Source organism: Colossoma macropomum, unplaced genomic scaffold (assembly GCF_904425465.1).
Source record: "Colossoma macropomum unplaced genomic scaffold, Colossoma_macropomum, whole genome shotgun sequence".
NCBI classification, from domain to species: Eukaryota; Metazoa; Chordata; class Actinopteri; order Characiformes; family Serrasalmidae; genus Colossoma; species Colossoma macropomum.
In genome coordinates, this window is record NW_023494797.1 from 3,641,223 (window position 1) to 3,658,106 (window position 16,884).

At 37.1% G+C, this 16,884-nt stretch overlaps 1 long non-coding RNA gene across 2 annotated transcripts in view; it reads left to right on the top strand.

The window, feature by feature from the left end:
• The first annotated feature begins 14,458 nt into the window (after positions 1-14,458).
• LOC118817489 overlaps positions 14,459-16,884 on the top strand; it is a 30,906-nt gene continuing 28,480 nt past the window's right edge. Inside the window, exons 1-2 of one of the 2 annotated variants that reach the window (XR_005008017.1) lie at positions 14,459-14,578; positions 14,680-14,810. This is a non-coding gene — a long non-coding RNA (uncharacterized LOC118817489). Of the gene's footprint in view, positions 14,811-16,884 lie in introns of both variants that reach the window. The other variant, XR_005008018.1, reaches the window with a different exon arrangement.

Genomic DNA, 16,884 nt, shown 5'->3' on the forward strand with positions numbered 1-16,884 from the left:
TTCTTGTTGTTCAACTACAGGCCAAAAAAAAAAAACAGAAAGAAAAAAACAACTGATTTTTAAGCTTTTTCTCCTATCTTCAGTTTTTTGGCTACAGATGTGTATGTAGATTTCTGAGACAAGATCAACCAATTGCATTTCTTCCCCCTCACTCAAAGATCATGTTCAAACTCAAACATAATGGTACAGTAATTTCTCAGAATCAGGCCTCCCAGGTGGCTGCAGGGCCCTAAACAGCTGCTTATGTCATTTATTAGGTAGAGCCAGCACTGGACATCATTAACATAGTTATTACTACCTGGAAACAGTAATTTCATGCTTTATTAATTCAGTGTCTATGTTATCCTCTACACCCACACAAATCTGTACCAGCTGGAAAGCATAAGGGAAAATCAACAAAGATGGATGAAAAATGATCCATAAATATAGATTCATATCAACAATGTAACAATATCTTAAACAAACTGTTACATTGTGTGTTATACACAGATACCCATACTTTATATAAACGGATTTTACACTCATTTGTCCATCCACAATTGTTCTTTTTTTGTCTCCTCCTCATGCACATGCAGGGATGAGCAGAGTTCAGAGAAGACCCACATGCTGTCGGCCTTTTGATGACCTCGGCACTTCAAAGCTTGGTTGGCTAACCCAGACTGCTCACCCTAGTACTGCCAAATTTGTTAAATGAGAATAAGAGAGACAGAGACAAAGAGAGAGGTCATTACGTCTTTCTGACCTGGCCAAACATAGCTGGGTTAATTCAGTCACCATGGAAATGGATAGATTGGGTAATATAATATGGAGCAGTGGCAAAGTCAAAGGACTAAACCATGAACCCAATGCTTTGCTTCCCACTGTGGCAGACTAGGGCCCAATACGAAAATTCTGTGACCGGTACTATGACTGATTTTAATGAGCTAAAAAACAAAAATTCTATCCAAAATAATTTAATAAAGTTCAAACTTAAACAGGCTTCAGTAGTTTAGTTAAATGGTGCTTTACTGACTGATGTGATTTAGTTATCATCTGTAAATTGTTGAATATGATTCTCACATTCCCCACTTGTCACATTTTTTAAAATTTCTTAAACAGCACGTCCACACAGTTTTAAACAGTATAAATACCACAGTGTGTGAGAGGGGATGCTACAGTATTTATACGAATAATACAACCATAATACAGTTTTTAATCTGTTCTCTTCATGGACTGATGTTTCTGTTATCCTTATATTAAAAGCTTAAAGTATTTTTTAACCATGATAGTGCTTTGTGTACAAATTTGTGAGTTCACCCTGTATTGCTATAATAGAGGTGAGCTATAAGCTGAGCAGGCACTGTAGGGACTGGTATTCTCTGAAGTGAATGCTTGTTGTCATGTCAGAGATATCTCTTTGTTAGAATATGGGACCAAAGCATTAATTATCAGTCCATTATCTGTAGGATGTCAATATTTGCCAATATTATTGGGCGACCAATATATGGATTTGGCTTTGCTTTGGCATACATGCCAGTCAACATGACCTGCATGGATTCCTGTGAATATTTTTGTTGTAGCAGGATAGTTGGGTAATATAATATGAGGCAGTGGCAAAGTCAAAAGACAACTCAAAGCTTCGGTTAGTCATGACAGACTAGGGCCTGACCGATTTGAGAATTTTGTGACCAAAATTAATATCGGCCAGTATTATTGGCCAAACCGATATATTATTTTGCTTTATGGTGCAGCTGCAGCTGTTCCTCTTCACTTTAAACATGCCAGTCAGCAGAACTTGCATAGATTAATTTGATCATTTTTGTTGTGATGGCATTAGGACGAAGCCATGGATGCCCTCTGTTGTCTGTACTTTTGTCCTTTTTATAGATAACAGTGTGTCAGATATTTTCAGCAACCTCATAAGGAAGCTATCTGAGACTAATTAACATGTTAGATAATATAATAGAGGGTAGATACAAAGCCTAAAGTCTAATACACTAACTTAAAGCTTGGGTTCCCATCAACAGGAGCTACATAGATTCATGTGGGCATTTTTGTTGTGGCAGGATAAGGAGTAACACTGACTCAAAGCGTCAGCTCCCTGAATAGCAGACTACAGTCCAACCAATTTGAAAATTTTGTGACCAGTACTTATATTAGAGGGTATTATCGGCCAACTGATATATCGATTGGGCTCTCTGGAGCACTATGGCAGTTGCAGCTATTCCATTTCCAGCCTTGCCAGACGCGCCAGTCAACAGGACCGGCATGGATTCATGCGGTCATTTTTGTTCTGGCAGGATGAGGACAAGGCCTTGACTGCCCTCTTCCCAGGCAAGGCACATTCATTAGAGATGATTTGTGAAAGCAGATGGGCTTTGTGTATTTACAAAATGTCACGCCTGCCTGAATAATGCAGGCTGAGGTATGAATTTGTAAAAGGTGAGACTCTCTCTCTCTCTCTCTCTCTCTCTCTCTCTCTCTCTCTCTCTCTCTTTCTCTCTCTCCCTCCCTCTTTCTCTCTCCCTCCTGCCGCCTGTCTCCTGTTGAATAAACGAGGGTTGGACGAGGGCACAAAATTGCATCCATAATTAATGAAAAGACACATTAGTGGTGTGTTTGGCAGCCTGCACCATAAACACAGGAACAAAGAGGACCCTTAAGAAGAAAAGAGAGAGAGAATGTGAGGATGAGAGGGCCAAATGATCACTAAAAGTGAGTGGGAAGGAGCGAGCAATGAAGAGATAAGGAAAACGAGATATAGGCAAAAGCTAACACTGTGTGTATGTAATTGTGTGGTTGTGTGTGTGTGTGTGTGTGTGTGTGTGTGTGTGTGTGTGTGTGTGTTCTTATCCCATTGGTTCTGCGTTTGCAGGCATTTGAGCCTGTGTTCCCACTGCAGGTTCAAATCTATATCCACAGGCTTTAATGAGCAGATAAAGTGGAGCTTGCTAGTCTACTATAGACTCCAGTCGCTGCCTGCCACCTCCAGTGTGCAACATAACTCTCCATCGACTCCTGGCCAGATGAGCTTCAGCACCAGCAGAGACAGACTGGCTGTCTGTAGAGGAACTGAAAATCAGAAAAATGGCCATGTTGTTGAATACTTTTGCCTGGTGAATTGTACTCCAATGGAAAGTTCTATATTTAGGTGTAGTAATAGTATCATTAACACTAGAAAAGCCAAGATGGTCATTCTGAATATTTAACATTTTTAAGATGTGAAAATTTTGACAAAGTAAAATGGTGGTGTCTTTTTTCCTGCTATCCCAGCTGCTTTTCAATACATACCTCACCTCATTTACCTTCCAAAATTTCAGGAAAGAACTAGTAAATCATTTACAAAGTTTGATCTAGAGCAGGATAAAACAGTAGCAACAGAATGGGACAGTTATTCTCAGTTATGGTATGAAAAAGCATTTAAAATTATATGGCCATTTGGGTAGTTATGCAATTCTGGCCTTTTGATCTTTTTAGATTTAAGGTGTAAAAAGGCAAATAACATTTATCTACAGAGGACAAAAAAGTTGTGTCTAAGTTCTCAAACTGTAAACAAACTACCTATAAAACTCGATTATCAACATTGTTACAGTTAAAAACAAGTTATTACTAAGATTAAGGGAGGGATTAGGGTTAGGTTTTAAATTGAGGTTAGAATAAGAATAAGAATAAGAATAAGGTTTAGAGCAAATATTTATGTTTAAGGTGAGATTGAATTTAATATATATATATATATATATATATATATATATATATATATATATATATATATATATTTAACTAAATGCAAGTTAAATACAAGGTAAGCATCTACAAAGCATCTTCAGTGCACTGTTAAAAAGAAAGCTGGCAAAAAAAGGTTCTTTGATGCAATCAGAAAAAAAACCAAAGGACCTGAATGGGATGGGTTTGGTGGATTTTTTTAAGAACCATTTATTGAAAACCAAAAGCTGTTCTTCTCTGGCATTGCTTCAAAGAACCATTTTTAGCACCATTATTTTCAAAGGTGGACCATCGAATTAAAGCATTGCAGAAGTGGATGTCCCATTTTCAGCTTGATGTGTATATTTCTTCCCTGTGTGTGTGTGTGTACTGCAGAGGGAATGCAGCAGTGCCTCCACTAGTAGGCTCGCTCTGAGGCTCCCTGAGCTCCTCTTAAACTGCAATCACGCATAGATGAGTGTATGGCGTGGGGTGTAAGTACAGTACTTATGGTCTGCTTCCGTCCCAGCTGGCGGCTAGCTGTCAGCCCAAGACGTATGAGCGGGGATTTGGAACGGACATAATTTCATGCCAAAGATGGAAACTGTTATTGTTATTTGATTGTCGGAAACCTTCTCCGGGGCAGGCGTTTAACGCTCGTCCGCGAATGAGGGGGGTTCCATTTAGGCCCGCGGTTATTTATGTGCACAGCAAAATGATGTTTTGAAATCTGTCTCCTTTTTTAAACACCGTAAACAAAGGTTATCAATCATAAAGCTCGACAGCTGTAATGGTTACCAGAGCCATGATGGCCAGTACAGTAACAGCAGCCTAATGCTTAATGCTTTACTGCTTTTTTCACTTGTATTTGACTATAGATACTATAGGACTATGTTTCTCTGAAATACTTTTATTTGTCATATAAGCTGTGGCATTTCAGGAACATATTGCTGTAAAAGAAAATTGAAGGTGGGCATTTGGATTAGGCTTCTTGTTTTGGATATTTAAGGAGTGTTGGAGAATTTCACCAATTTTTCAACATTTAATCATCATTCACATTCAGATGTTAATTCACTTGTTGGGTTGTTTGCTGAGTCATGCAGAATGTTTTTTTCTAGATAAAAATACTGATTTGGCTTTCTTTACAGTGTTTGTAATAGGGTCCAGATCATGATGTCAGTGTCATTTCTTATATTATCTAAGCAATGGCTGAAGCTACATGTGTATTTTTGAATTGGCATAAAGTTGATCATGCAAAAGTGGTGCTAACTCCTTTTTGACTTCTTAATGATCAGAAAGTTTAAAAATATCGCACAATTACTCTTTAACTTGTATAATTACCCTTTGAGTAAGACAATAAGCTGATTTTGCTTGTATATACAAGGCTGTTTTCTTAAAATATGAGCCAGACTTAACCCGTAAAACCAAACTTTTATTTTGTTAAACTATTCAAATCGAATCATGTAATTACATATTACTTACTATGTAATTACATATGCAATTACAAATTAAGTAAGCAATTTGTCACCTTTAAATGTGATTATTATGAACTGTATTGACAGGAATCTACACTACTAGACCTTTTTCAAAAATCTTGGCAAAATTGTTTTTACTTTCTGAAAACAAGATTATATCCGCAAAACTAATTTTACATTTAAATCAGATCATAAAAAACTATTTCTGTTTACAAATACAAATGTGGTATCATATTCATGAGAATTCCTCAGCTTGTTTCAATGAGCTATGAGTGATAAATAATTAAAACCACATTACACCATGCTTTTATTGCCACCTACAATAAGTCTCAAAAAGTAAAGGTGCTAGAAACGGTTCCACAGAAGAACCACATTTGGTTCCCTAAAGAACCTTTCAGAAGATGGTTGGATTTTTAGAGAAGTGTGAGAGACCTTTTTAAAGTTTAAAGAACCTCCACATAATGTTAAAGCTCTAGAAAGAACCCTTAAATTGGTAAAGAACCTTTGTATCATGTGAAAGTCTATGGTAGTTTACATTAGCAAAGCAAAAGTTTCTTTACAGTATTTGTGATAGGAATCAGATAATGATGTCTACAATGCTACAGTGTTTCTCAACAAGCAAATTATGCTGCTTTTCTTCAAACCCTTTGTTTTAAGAGTATACATTTTCTTTCCATGAAGAACTTCCATTCAGAGTGCTGTGTAGTCCAGGACTTGGCCTAATCCTTGTCTGGGAAACTGACCATTGTCATCAAATGCACAACTCTCTTGAATTAGCACTTCTGAAGACTGCAAGAGCTGTAGTCAAATGCTATTGCATTGTGAAGAATGTATATTTTCCTTGTCAAGCTTGATTTGTGCAGTGCTGCAGTTCACCTTGCACGATGTTTTGGTCAGATTCTTATAGATCTTTCTCTTTCTCTCTCTCTCTGTCTCTCTCTCTCTCTCTCTCTCTCTCTCTTTGTGTCCCTCTCTCGCCTCCTTCTTTATTCCCTATGAAGAATACCAGCTGTTTCTTTTTTCTCTCTGTTAAAGATCCAAACTCTTCTGATTGGCTGTTGCTCCTTATTGATCACGTTGCGGATAATGTTCTGTGCCAGGAGAGGAGTTCCACGTGTATGTGTGTGTGTGTGTGTGAGTTCAGTTAGAATAATTTTACTGATGTCATGAGCTTGCTAATCCTAAACGGCAGATCGGACTTCAGAATCACTTTTTATGTGAAACAATATCAATACCCACCACACTCCTGAGAGAGTGTTATGATCTTCCATCTGTGTGTTTGAGTGTGTGTTTGACTGTGTGTGTGTGTGTGTGCAGCACATTATTGAGTGGAGCTGCATGGATTTTTATGGAGCCGGGGGGCTGCTGTATTGACCTGTGGCTGACATCCACTTTTTACCTTCATAACATAATGAGAGTTTGACACGTGGTTATAATAACTCAATTCAATTTAATGCATTCTCTGCAAACACATTGATTTTATTTTTTTTTTAACAGCTCTCTGAACCAATTACATTAATATGCGGGGCATAATTAGTTTACACATTACTAAATTACTGACAGATTAAAAGTGAAACGCCGCAGTTCATACACGGGTGCATAACAGCCAGAGAGGAAATTAATATGGATTCAAATGCTCCTTAGAGAGTCCTACACAAACACACACACACACAAACACACACACACACACACAGCACGGAGAGAGACTAATAAGGGTGAGAGAGCAGTAAAAAGTGGCTAATTGTATTTGGGGTGAAAAACGTTGATAGAAATAAGGAATTGTAGAATTACAAGAACGAAACAAAAAGAAGTGAGCAACAAAAGGAATGAAAAAGAGGAGAGATGATTGCTTTGAGAGAAAGAACAAAAAAAAACCCTTCCCTTCTGTTCCTGTTCAACTGGTGATGTAGGCCATAATGAGATCAGCATAGTAATGTAGAGAGAAAGAGAACTATATATATATATATATATATATATATATATATATATATACATATATATATATATATATATATATATAGATAGATAGATAGATAGATAGATAGATAGATAGACAGATAGACACCACACTTGTTTCAGTTGTAGAAAAACACAATGTGTTTATGTCCATCCTTCCACTGAGAGATGACAACGCAGTGCTATGAGTCTGAAAGGATGTGCAGTTGCCGAAAAGCCATTATTTGAAATAAAAGAAGTCGCTGGTTCTCACCACTTGAGAGTCTGGACCTCAACATCACTGAATATGTTTGGATGAGTTGGATAATGAGAAGCAGAAAATGCAACCAACTTCTAAGACTGAACTTTGCAGGTGCGGAAAATATCCCTGCAGATTTCTTTGAAAAACTGAAAGCAAGACTCCTGAAAAGAATAGAAGCTGTTATAAAGGTAAAAAGTGGACATACCAAACACTCAAGACCAGAGAACACTCTTCAGAGCTACAACACCAAAAATATCAACTGCATATATTCACCTCTTTTTACATTGAAACATTAAGTCACAAGACTTTTTGATTTCAATCACTGTTATAAAAAATCTTTTTACATTTTGTTTTCTTTGTAAGTACTATTATTACTATTATTTCAAGTGTAACTTCAAGCCCAACAGCAGCCTACTTTTGTGTTTGGAAAGTTACATGTACACACTGTCATATTGGCTTTAGTGCAGACAAGAGTGACCCACAACTCAAAGGTCAATTTAAGCTTCCAAGCCAAAATTTATCGCCGTTCTTAAAATGTCTACCCTAATGACTGCACTTATGCAGACTGTTCCTAAGATCAACCCTTTAACTACATTCTTAAAAATAAAGGTACAAAGAGTTCTTTTGAATGATACCATAGATGAACATATTTTGGTTCTCTCAAGAGCCTTTCAATGATAGGCTGTTTAAAGGTCCACATTTTTTTAAACGTGACATGTCCGTTGTAAGAATCTTTCTAACATTTAAAGATCTCTCACATAATTTAAAGGTTCTACAGCAGCTAAAGTCTTTTCCTAAATCGGTATGCCCAAGCCAAGAACCATTTAGGAACCTAGAGAGCTTGATAAGCATGCAGTCCAGACACTCTCATGTCAACTCCAGCACAAAGTAGAAAGAAACTTAAAGCTCGATGGAAACTTTATTTTCTTTTTTATGCAGTATGCTCACTCTGGCTGGACTCTCTTTTTGTCCAGAAGGACCAGACCTCTCTGACCTTCTCTGTCCACATCGATCCTACCTCTTCTATCCATCCGTCCACTCTCTAACAAACCAACCAGCCATCGGGTTCCACGGCCCCTCTCTAGCCATGTCCACAGCTCCTTTTACAACTGATATAAATCAATTCACACTTATTGAAACAATATGTTGAGTGTTAATGCTGAGTGGGGGGATTTGGGAAAGCTCCAGAGAGAGAGAGGCTTCAATAGGCGATGATTAAAGTCAACCAATCTATGAGGAGGCAGCTTGTAGTAAGCAGAAAGCAGGATGAGATGGGAAAGGGTCAATCATTCTTGATTTTTTTCATGCTCTTAAGTGCCGATGTATGCGCAAATCCTCTTTCTGTGAAGATTTGCATCTCCTTGCATTAACATTCAAATGGGGACCGGTCCATGCACAAGTTTGCGTTCATCAGTCAGAAATGCTTTCTATGTGAGTGATTACAGTTATTATAATGTTATGAGAATTTTTACCACCAACTTTTGTTTTGTTTTGGGCACAGTTGTGTAATTGATAACAATGGTTAAGTTCAGTTCGTCCACATCCAGTACTTATCTTGTAAATACTGTTTAGTTCAATGTAGGCAATTATTAATGTATAGTTAGTATAGTCAATTATTTATATCCATTATTTGTTTGTTTGTTTGTTTTTGATGGACATTTTTTGAGCAAGACAGTTTTCATAGATTGTCTTCACTTTTGTAGTGAACAATAAGTAGAATGTTCATTTCAGTGAAAGCTATTACATGTATTACATGTAATTATTCTTAATACACTCATTATATATTTTATCCTTTTATTTAATTTCATGATTTTTTTATATGAGTATAATATCCTTAGCAAGATAGTTGTGCATTTGAATATTTTTTCTCATTTTCAAGTATGCTTGATGACAACGGCACTGTATTTGCTTGAATTTGTGCACATTCTGTAGATATTGTGTAGGAACTATTTGTTTCATTGTAGGTCATTAGGGTGATTATGATACAGCCAATTAATATTACTATTTATTTTTTGTTGGATGGGCATATTTTCTTGGGCAAGAGAGTTTTGTACTGAAGCAGTGTATATGTGGATGGTTTTTTGCATTTTTACACATCCAATAGATATTTAACAGGAAATATTTGTTTCAATCATAGCTATTACATGTATCATGACAAGCAAGAATTAAATCATTTACTTGATGATATTCACCTCAGTTTGTCTACATCCAGTAGATATTTACTAGGTATTATATGTTTCAGTGTAATGTGTGATTATGACACAGCCAGTTCGTATTTATTTATTTATTTAAGGTATTTTTCCCCCAAGAGAGTGATGCATTTAATGGCATCCATTCATGGATGTTTTCAATTTTGCTAATTCAGTATTGAGTAAATATATATATGTTTCTGCCATTACAACTCATATTCTATAACACTCAACTCATAAAAATGTAATAGTCTTCTTTTCCTAATACAGTATTAACTCAAGCTAATAACTTGTGCTGCACTAATTAAAACCTGCTCTCTTGGCTGCCTTTGTCTCAATAAGCAGGTGCGTTCCTCTCTCAGCCTTATGCAAAGCCGTGAGCAGGTGTGAGAGCAGGGCAGGTAAAATCATTTGTAATGCGTAAAGTCTGCCCCTTCCCCACTCTGACAACACATATCTCCCTCCCTCATGACTACCTCTAATATATTTAGCGAAGGTGAGAGCGCGTCAACATATGGCTGAGAACAACAACATTTTCTCATTAATAATATGGAGGTGACTTACAAAGGTGGGAGTCTGAAAACTGTTTTTATTACCCGAGGGCATATGGTGTAACATTTGTGTCTTCTTTTTTTTAAACATAGGTAAATTTATCAGGAACCTTACGTTGACACATTTTACCAGTCGGCTAATTGAATGATAATGTACAAGTTCTGTATTTGTTCTTTTAACTTTTGTTTTTTGAGGTCAAACCCAGTTAGAAGTTTCTGAATGTTCAATAATTATGTAATATTTGTTAATATTAATGATAATAATTCTATGTCAGCATAATGAAGGCTAGCTTCTCTGAAATGGCAACTTTATGTGAAGGAAAAAAAACATTCTTTAATATATTGTTATATTAGAAAAACCTTGTATCTCAATTTTTATTTTATTTTATTATTATTCTTTTTTTTTTTTTTACTTTATTTAAGAATACTCATTATCCTTTACGTTGTGTTGAATTTTATAACGAACGGGCCAGAAGAAACAGTCCAAAATTACTTGGAATAAAATCTTGTTGCATTGACTTCTATTCAAAGTTAAAGATATTGCCTTCTTCCGTAGAGTTACCATTTTGGAGATATGATGTTTCATTCCAATGGTGATGATATGCTAAGTTTATAATTTATGGTCCATTTCTATTGGTCAGTATGTCATGAAATGTTCACACAGGAACCTATGAGTTATAAGGTTTTGATAGGACAGTGACAATATGATGTTTTGAGAACAGTCATTCTATTTTATTCGAAAGCTAAAGAGTAAGATCTCCAGAATTCATTGAAATCAAGTCACTTTGTCATTCCGACCTTACAGAGCCTTATTCTCACTATAAGCAAGCAGTCACATAGGGCTTCTAATCCACCAGGAGACCCTGAGTATGTTGTTTGTTGTGTTTTGTTTGTTAGTTCATCCAGAGATTTTCTCTCTTTTTTTTATTTCTTGCATGCAAAATAATTAGATTGAGGTGTATGAGGTGCCCATAACTAGGATGTCGCTTAGGGTCCCCAAATGTTCAGAAATGGTCCTGCAAGTAAGAATGAAGTTCTTCCATAGCCTCTGTGCAACATACAACACAGGACCAGTGTTTACTGAATCACATGATATAAGACAGTGTGGAGTACAGTGCACTACAATTCAAACCAATGTGGGATCCAAGTGCACAGGTAGACTTGCAGGACCAGTAGTGAACTCTTAATGAGAATACATGTGATGTGTGGGGACATTTTATGTGCTTTGCAGTGAAATCCACTCCAACAAGGGCACGCGCTCACTAAAGCCAACCTTCTAATTCCTGTAGCTCATGCTTTTTTGTTTGGAGTACAATTGAAACACAAGCAAAACTAGCTAGCTTATCGGCAATATTATCATTAGCTAATAGAACTGCTTATCCCTTGCAAGAGTTAATGTTCAATGTTTAATGTTCATTTTACTCCATGTTTCATCTTCTCTGCACATGTGACACATTCTATATGCTTAATTGGAATTTTTTTTTTAGTGAAACTTTTGTTACATCCGTGGGTTAATGAAGGGCATTGTCCATCAGACAATCTGAAAAACAGCATATGGCTACTTTGAGCTCCACCTTCATTTACTTTCCACCATAATAAGTCTATATTCCTACCTATATTTAGCCCAGTGTTTCTTATGATCGCCCCAGATGTTCTCGTTATGAGATCACATGCGGATCCACGAGCAAAAGTAGGTTCCAATCTCAGTTCACTAGATACAAAACAATAAATACACAGTATGAGACAGATATGACATGATAGGATGATAGGAACCCAATTACATCATTATAGAATTGAGTATCTCTTTAGAAGAGTGAATTTAATACAGTGGGCTTTAGAGAGTAAAGCCATCATAAGAAAAGTTGTCCCCTGTGTGTGATTCTGAAGCTCTGCTGCTGAATGGAGCTCCACAGAGGCCAGAGAGAAGCAGTGCACACTCCAATAATCCCGAGCCAGAAAAAACCCTCCATATTTCTCACATTTTTTAGCTCAGATATTGATTTCCATCTTTTTCCCATCCTTTCATTCTTAAGAAATTCTTTAGTTTGACTTCTCAGACTAGGATTTTGACTTAAGCCACAGCCACGGCAGACTTTCAAATCCAGGCACTGTATCCACACACACACACACACGCACACGCACACACACACACACACACACACGCACACACACACAGTCGTCTTACGTCAAATAAAGTAAAACTCTTACTTCTCCACATCCTGCATACTTTTCACCTTATATTCATCATATTCAGACATGACTGAGTCAATTAGGATAGATTCAGTAACCACATAGTTTAAGCCGCACACAATCCGATCGTTGTCTCTTTCAGACTGAGTATTTGCTGGTTACCCTTGGCAACATCATTAGGAGTGTATTTTCAATAATTAATCATTCCGATTTTTAATATTTTCTCCGGCTCTCCTCTTTTCCACGTGTCCTATAATTGTCTTCCTCTGGAGCCCAGTGTGTACCTGTCCAGAGTATTATGTGTTTACTCAGCTGCAGTGACTCCACTGTCCTCCCTCAGCCTGAGAGAACAGCCCCCAAATATTTCATTTCCCAAGTAAAACACACACACACACACACACACACACACACACACACACACACACACACACACACACACACAGTGATGAATGGGCAATCAGGCTGATTAACTCATTATTACAGGGCAGGGGATCCTCCGTAGGAAATGGTGTATGTGACTGGTGGATGACTGTTTATGTCCCTCACCCACAGCTGGACGAGAGACAGACAGAGAGAGAGCGGGAGAGAGAGAGAAAAGAGCTCCACACAATCATCCCATGGATCTTTACCAATATGTGAAAATGAAACACATATAGTTGGGTATTATAATGTTATTTATTTATTTATTTATTTATTTATGGTGGTAATGGTGATGATGATCATTATTACTGTTATTACTCTAAAAATAATACCAACACTACTTAATATATAGAACAATTACAATAAACATTTATACAATAATTACAATTATAATTGGAGAGTTTCATACCAAAATGCTGTACATAACAGTTTTGGATAAGACAAGTTTTTGAAAAAAAAAAAATATCAGCTGATGTATAATGGACAACACATTTTTATTTCTCTAATGGAAGCAGTATTAATGATAATATAACATTGATATTTCCTGTATGAATTGAAATAAATATGATAGTTGTTTATAGTTATTTACAAAAATTGTCACTGATTTTTAACAATTCAAAATTGTGAGGCAGCCAGGTTACTTACTTTGTTAAGTTTATTAGGTAATTATCGATCTTTATTATTATTATTATTATTATTATTATTAGTAGTAGTAGTAGTAGTAATATTGTTATTTTAATATGATGTTGCAATGATGTAATGTATGGGAATACTGGACTCAATACAGTCATTCTAAGAAAACTTGAACTGAACAGAGAGAGAGAGAGAGAGAGTGAGAGAGAGTGAGAGAGAGAGAGGGAGAGAGAGAGAGAGTGAGAGAGGGAGAGAGAGAGAGAGAGTGAGAGAGAGAGAGAGAGAGAGAGAGAGAGAGAGAGAGAGAGAGAGAGAGAGTAGTAATATGAACTTGTACAGTGTGTAATTGTGGAGCCCGTCTGTGTGCAGAGCTGTTGGAGCAGCAAGGGAAATGTCACTGAGTTGAGTCACTCTGCAGACCTTTCCGTTCTTCTCCTCTTTCGCTCTGTTTATACACTCTTTCGCTCAGGTCTAACTGGCCAAATCATCTCCTCACTCCATTGTCTGTCTGTCCGCTTCTCTCTCTCTCTCTCTCTCTCTCTCTCTCTCTCTCTCTTTATATGTCCCTTTCTTTCTTTTTTTCTTTCTTTCTTCTCACGCTCTCTTTTTATTCCTATATATCTTTCTTTCTTCTTAATTTCTCTCTTTTTCAGTCTCTGCCTCTCTATCTCTCTCTCCCTATCTCTCTCTCTCACTCACTCTCTCTCTCTTCATCTCTTTCAATCTCTCTGTCTCTCTCTTTCCTCTCTATTTCTCCCTCTGTCTTCTTTAGTCTTTATCCCTCTTTTTTCTCAATTTCTCTTGTCTTTTTCTCTCTCATTCTTTCTCTCTGTCTCTATTCTTCTCTTTCTTCCTCAGTCTTTCCCTTTCTTTCTTTCTTTCTTTCTTTCTTTCTTTCTTTCTTTCTTTCTTTCTTTCTTTCTTCTGTCTGTCTCTCTCTCTCTCTCTCTCTCTCCACCAGAAGGTGGAGCTGCTGCATCTTATCAGTGGAGATGTAGGAGACACAGGGACAAAAAAAGTGTGTGTTCTTCACCATCTCTCTCTCTCTCTCTCTCTCTCTCTCTCACACACACACACACACACACACACACACACACACACACACACACACACACACTGTACTATCTCTTCAAAAAAGAGAGAGAGAGAGAAAAGTAAAAAGCTGGAGTTTACTTCCTGACTGGAGGCGAGTGTTTGTTGAAATAAGTGGAGATTTCCTGCACGTCTTTAGGAAAGGATGAGGTGAAAGTTTGGTGGGGGGGCAGAATGTGGTGGACTTGTTGAGCTTTGGTGTGATTTGGGGCCTTTCTCTCTCTTTCTGCTTGCTTCTTCTGGTCTCTCAGGTAGCTGTGTGTGATCGCTGCGAATGCAGTGGAGCTTTAGGCTGATTCACTGCTGAGGAGTTTGTGCGCTGGAGATAAAGCTGGAGCTGGATCAGACAGCGTGCGCAGGGCTGGCAGCGTCTGCCATGCAAGTAAGAGCACAGTTTATATATTCAGCAGAGGCTGTGGGTGTTTGTCAGTTTGTGTGGACGTGTGTTACTGTGTGTGTGTATGTCTGTGTGTATCTGTGTGTGAGCCTGTGTGTGAGTCTGCGTGTGTGTGTGTGTGTGTATGTGTGTGTGTGCATGTGTGTGTGAGTAAGAGACAGAGATAGAGAGAGAGAAAGAGAGAGAGGAGGATTCAGCTTGAGGCCTACTGTCAATAACACAGTTATAATCGCATGATCTGTTTATAATCGCAATTTTTAAAGTAGATTACTTTTATATTTATTTGATGATGAGGATGATAAGGATGATAACAACGATGACGATTGTTATTATTATTATTATTATTATTATTATTATTATTATTATTACCTTATTTCCCAGGCATATTACATCCTAAGATGCTTATTAATGTGTAACTACATAGATAACTATGCAAACTGACTGAGTTAATCTCAAGTTATTGAAGTGTTTAATAGGTTTGGACCCATTGGCAGGACCTGGCCTTTTTTAAGGTTCATAGTTATATGAATACTTTTAATCTATTTAATAATAATAATAATAATAATAATAATAATAATAATAATAATAATAATAACAATAATAATAATAATAATAATAATAATAATAATAATGCATTATTTTCACTCTGAAAACACCACTTTTAAGCCTGTTTAACATTATTATTAGTATTAGTATTATTATTATTATTATTATTATTATTATTATTATTATTATTATTATTATTATGCCATTTATGTATTTGTTTACAGGCTTTTAGATGTGTGAATGGGGGTGTTTGGGGAACACTAGAAACATGTTTAGAGGAAACGCACACATACACACAAACACACACACACACACACACACACACACAAATGCTTTAATATATTTGTACGTTTATTTTCACTATTAACTCAATACTACTACTACTACTACTACTACTACTAATAATAATAATAATAATAATAATAATACTAGTAGTACTAGAATGTATTTATGGATCAGATTCTCATATGTTCTATGGCTGGTTGTTTGAATCTTGAGTCACTTTTATATTTGAAATGCAATATAACATTATATTATATGTTAAATTTTAAAGTAAGTTTTGTTCATTTGTCTAATCTGGCTGTATTTCAGAATATGCTGATTGCCAGGCCATGTGTGTTGTAAGCTCCTGCTTTAAGCTCCTGCCCCACTTTTCCTCTAAACTGCACCATCTACAAGACTGTGTCTGTCAGAAACACACATGCAGTTGTCTTTGCTTTTAAACCATAGAAGGCGTAGCGTATTCTCTAGGTCGAGGCTGATGACTGTCAACAAGCTGTTAAATCTGTGTCAGCGAACATGTCCATGTTTGCCAGGGTGGACGATATCCTCTGAACAGCGTAATTTTATCGTCGAGCCCGTTAACAGATGGCTGCCCCAGTTTTCCATACGTTAATTGAGGGAGATTTCTAAATTTGACTCGTCCATTATTCGCAGTGTAAATGGTGTAATTTTCCTCTTGTAAACTGTGTGTTCAGGTGTGTCGGCTGTTCCAGCGGACCCCTCGCTCGCACACACACTCGAGGCTGCTTGTTCAACAGCCCTCCACGTCTTTGAGTTCGCTCTTCTGTTTGGCGTAGGATGTCACAAGCCTCCTGTCATGAGTTTTCCATCTAAATTAACTCATATATCAAATTCCAGGAGCATATTAAATCTGGGGGAAGTCTCTGGTCAGTAAAGAGTAATCCAATTGCCTGATGGGAGGAGAATGAGGAGGCTGAAGAGAGCGAGAGAGGCAGTGGGCCTGTCTGAGTGACCTTTGACCCTGACACGAGCTGAGCTCTTGGCTATATGTTGGAGATGAGCAGCTTATCTGCTCACACACACACACACTCACTCACCCACACTCACTCACATACGCTGACCAGCAGTGGCCAGAGTGTGTGAGGAGCCTAAGAGAGAAACCATCAAATTATCGAGCTACATCACATTATACTTTAATACTTGTAAGAGTGCTGGGATCAATTCTGAACACGCTTAATAATGATATTATCATTGTTAAAAAAATAGATAT